This window comes from Berghia stephanieae, chromosome 2 (assembly GCF_034508935.2).
Source record: "Berghia stephanieae isolate SIO BIC M18660-M18661 chromosome 2, UCSD_Bste_1.3, whole genome shotgun sequence".
In the NCBI taxonomy this organism is placed as follows: domain Eukaryota; kingdom Metazoa; phylum Mollusca; class Gastropoda; order Nudibranchia; family Aeolidiidae; genus Berghia; species Berghia stephanieae.
Window position 1 is genome coordinate 101,829,783 of NC_088361.1, and position 5,000 is coordinate 101,834,782.

The 5,000-nt window shown below is 39.5% G+C and overlaps 1 protein-coding gene across 1 annotated transcript in view; it reads left to right on the top strand.

The window, feature by feature from the left end:
- The first annotated feature begins 4,766 nt into the window (after window positions 1-4,766).
- The window catches only part of LOC144966083 (uncharacterized), a 13,534-nt gene continuing 13,300 nt past the window's right edge, over window positions 4,767-5,000 (top strand). Inside the window, exon 1 of the mRNA XM_078902144.1 lies at window positions 4,767-5,000. This exon is cut by the window's right edge and continues 82 nt beyond it. The gene's annotated coding sequence lies outside the window, so the exon portion shown is untranslated.

Genomic DNA, 5,000 nt, shown 5'->3' on the forward strand with positions numbered 1-5,000 from the left:
ATCTCCTCCTTGTGTCTCCAGCAGTGCCCCGCAAGTCTCAGTCTTCTCTTTTGAATCTTCGAGGTCACTGGGGGGAGGTCACTGTAGAGCTCTTCATTTGTTATGTGCTCTTTCCAGCTTAACGAATTTGAAAATCACAAAAATACATCCTACCTATTAAAACCCATTATCAAAAGCCAACAATAGCTAGGTACGTGATTGATAAGAGAGTTCTTGGAGCTGTTAGTTTATTGAGCTTTATATAGCGCAGTATCCACTAAATGTGCTCAAAGCGCTTTACAAGAAGGGGTCCCTGGTCAACAACAACATTTAACATGTAGGACGGGACATGACGCCTGTTAGGCGGTATTATAATTTTTCGGACAAAGTCAACGCTGTTAACGGCCAGGTACTCATTTTACACCTGAGTACGGTGAGAGAATGTGAGTAAAGAGCCTTTTCCAAGGACTCAACTATGCGCCGAGCCCGAGGCTCGAACCCAGGACCTTCCGATCCGAAAGCGAGTGTCATACCACAAGACCACATAGCCGCACAAAGTTCAATGGAATTGGTGTTAACCGGATTATAGCAATTACTTGCTATTTATTCAATGATTGGACTCCACTCCATCGCAAAATACTTTCCACAAGCTACCCACCCTATTCCTGTTGGCTTGACCCGGGGGGGGGGGGGGGGGGGTAGAAAAAATACAACACTGGGATTGAACCCCGGTCCTTATGTGTGATGAGAATGCTCTACCAATTAATTGAGGTATCGAGGACCCCCCCCCCCCCCCCCTTCCCCTCCCTAATAATATTATGTAATAAATATAAGCAGTGGACATGCGATTTTTCTTTTTTTTTTTTACGAAATCCCACAAAACCCGAAGAAACCCGACAAAGTTATGGAAAGTACGCAGCTGTGGGGAGTGAACCAGGGACTCATGGAAGTGTTCACCAGTTGGGAGTGAACCTGGGACTATAGGAGGAGGAGGGTGTTTATTTTTTACGAAACCCGTCGAAACCCGACGAACTCCGACGAACAAAGTTTTGGGACTATGGCAGGTGGACACCAATGGAGAGTGAACCCAAGGTTAAGGAAGAAGACACCCAGTGCAGAATGAACATGTGCCGATCTGAGGTTGACACCAGTTGGGAATGAACCTGGGACTATTGAAAGTGGACACCAGTAGGGAACGAACCCAGAACACCGACATGTCAATACCAAGAGTGGGAAATGAACCTGGGACTATCAGAGGTGGACATCAATCTAAGTGGGGTGTCACAAGTGGGGATTGAACCCGGGACTTAACTAGGGGAGGTGGGCATAAGCGGGGGATAAACCTTGGATTATAGAAGATGCACACCAGTGCGGATCGAACCCGAGACTCAGAGAGGTGGACGCCAATGGAGAGTGAGTGAATCTAGGGCTATGAGAGGTGGATACTAGTGGGGATTGAACCTGGTACCAGGGGATGTGGACACAAGTGGGGAATAAACCTGGGACTGTAAGATATGGACACTACTGGGGACGGACCGAGAGATACGGAAGAAGACATTCAATGGAGAGTGAACCCGAGACTCTCTGGAGCGGACACCAGTGAGGAGTGAACCTGGGACAATATGTCTACAACCTGTAATCCTGGCCATTCACCTTCCATAGTCCTGGACTCGTTCCCCACGGTGACCATCTCAGGTAGTCTAGGAATTACTTTTCACTGTTGTCCACATCTCATTTGTCCCGGGTTTAAATTCTATTGGTGTCTATCTTTTATAGTCACAGGTTAGTTCCCCACAAGTGTCCACCAATTAGTGGGTGTTCCGGGTTCCCTCCCCACTGGTGTTCACCTCGAAACAATTCTGGGTTCACTCCCCATTGGTGCTCACCCCCCCCCCCCATAGTCTCTGGTTCGCTCCCCATTAGTGCTCACCTCCCATAGTCTCTGGTTCACTCCCCAGATGGTAGTGATGATGATAATGATGATGATGATGATGATGATGATGATGATGATGATGATGATGATGATGATGATGATGATGATAATGATGATGATGATGATAATGATCATAATAGTAATTATTACAATATCAATTATGAATGCGATGATGATAGAGTATAATATTGATTATTTAAAGAGTGTAGACAAGTCTATGGGCGTGTCCGTATTATCGAACCCGTGCAGTCGAGTCAATCGGGATTCCATTGTTCATGATACAGAAATCATTTACCAGAATAATGAATGGGCCATGCCAGTCGCTTCCTATTTGCTGACGCAAGACTTACTTCGTTTTATAAAATATTTTTACTTTTAACTCCCAAATCCTTTCCATAGCAGTTGTTGGATTCATTGCCAGAATATAGGGAATGAGATTAGCGGAAGAGTAGCGTCCCTTGATTGGACGTCACCCATAGTCTGTGACGTCACCAGCTGAAAAGTTATTAGAGAGAGAACGTCATGTTGGTTGTGCGCATGCGTCTCTCGTCCTCGCGGACGTTCTCTCTCTAATACCTTTTCCGCCGGTGACGTCACAGACTATGGATGACGTCCAATCAAGGGACGCTACTCTTCCGCTAATCTCATACCCTATATGAATGATGATATTTCCAGCATTCCAAAAATGTCATCGCTTTAAAAAAAAAACACAATTGTGGCTGCTTCAAGTTAGAAGAAATATATAAAAGTACGGCCAGATGGGGTTACTTTGCTTCAAGGGGTGACTTTGCCCCTGCCGATTTGGAGCATTTTGAGTATTCTCAGGCTTGGTGTAGTTATTTCCCTTGTGGGAGGACTTGCGTTTTAATCAAAATAAATAACTGTCAAAATACTAAAAATAATCTAGTTTATCCAAATCTATAGAGGCAAAGTCACCCCTTGAGGCAAAGTCACCCCATATGACGGTAGTCAAATGGAATGGAAGCTTTAATTTGATAAACAAATACATATAATGTAGACGTTTCGGGTTTCCCCTTGGTCAACAAAACAGGTTGACAGATAGAAACACGTTGAGAATTGATTCCATATCTTTTCATAAAATACACATCAAAGTAATAAGTCTGTAATTTTGAGATTTGATTGTATTATTTTTCTTTATAAATGGTAGTTACATTGACTTATTTCCAGTCTTGTAGAATTTGACCTACTGACAGAGATTTGTGAAAGGGGATGGATGGACTTTTTGTGTAGAGTTGATGAGAATAAAGACCTTCGAGAATAAAACTTGTTGGCATCTTAAGTGATAACAAACAAATAGTGACATAAACTCGGTCAAATATTGTGCGTCAGTGAACGCAAGTATATAGATAGACATTTCATAATGAACAACAAAAGCCAATTAATTTAATTGTTTGAATATTTTGCACGATTTCTTTTGCTTCCATTGTTCGATGAATTTGGGTTCTGTTGCGCCGTTCTCGGTTGAATACAGTTTTATTGATGCTAGGCATTTAGTTTAAAAACTCACAAGATCCGCCAGCCGGCTGTACCGTGCCAACACACAAAACTATGTGTAATATTGACCGTTTATAGCCTGAGTGAATGAATTTAGTGAGAACTATTCATAGAAATGGATGGCTAAAAACAATAACAAAGAGGCGAGAGACGTTTGAGTGGTTGTATGTTGGAGTGAAAGTTGTCCAAGTTACTGGTAAGCGCTTTGAGTTTGTTGAAATATGGGGTAAGGCCATATATTATTATTATTATTATTATTATTATTATTATTATTATTATTATTATTATTATTATTATTATTATTATTATTATTATTATTATTGTTATTATTATTATTATTATTATTATTATTATTATTATCATTATTATTATTATTATTATTATTATTATTATTATTATTATTATTATTATTATTATTATTATTATTATCGTTATTATTATTATTATTATTATTATTATTATTATTATTATTATTATTATTATTATTATTATTATTATTTATTTATTTATTTTTTACTAGGAAAAATCTCAAAGTTTGGATTTCTTATCAATAGAATTCTATCAGACATACCGTTTGTAGACTGTCTGGTATAGAATGAAAATGTCACATTCTAGTATTTTTACACGCTTGAATATAATGTTGATGTTTTCCTCTTAATCTGAAAAACTGTGTATGAAACAGTGTCAGACAAAGCAAGAAAGAAAAATGCACACCAAAAAAAAATATTTAAAAATTCAAAAAATAGTCTCCCTAGACAGGGGTTCGAACCTCATAAGTCTGGGATTGTTTTCTTCTTGTATTTTTATTTGTTTTGTTTTGTTTTTGACTGGCACTGTTTCATACGTACTTTTTATCTTTTTTTAATAGATCCATCTTTATCTTACACTCGTCCCTGCTATCTCCCCATTATCCCAATTTGATATCTTCAAAATGAAAATAAAATATATGTAATGAAAGTGTCGAGAGCAACGACGAGGATGTGCTCAAAGCCCTTTACTATTTACAATGAAACGGATCAGTTGAAAGTCAAGTTGGTACACGCATTTATACACACCAATAATTATATCATATCTAGATATATCAGTAGATATATGTTAATATAGACTTAATTGACACATTCAATCAAGTGTGTTCAAATTCGGCAATTCGATCAGAATGAACACAGCACAGAGACGCCATATATTATTTATTAATGAAATAAGTTATTGGCGGAGGTGCATTCATAAACGTGTGGGTTGTTATGTGTTAGGGGAAGTGGGAGGCCAAGGAAAAGAGGGGGTGGGGAGGGGGGGGGGTGTGGAGTGTGTGACAGGGGGTCGCGGTAGAGAAGACGGTTACATTGAATACACAGACGACAGTTGAATTCATTGGCGTGAGGAGATCAATGTCTTGGGAATATCACACCTATTGATCGATCTATTCCTTAAGTCAGGCCAGGGCTTGGCGAGACCGTCGTTTATTTATCATTGTCCCCCCGTGTTCCGACTGGAAGCAATTCGAGATAAGCAACAGTCGAATTGTGAACGCTGGTATTGAGTTTGTGACTTCAAACTATGACAGTGACTGTTAAAT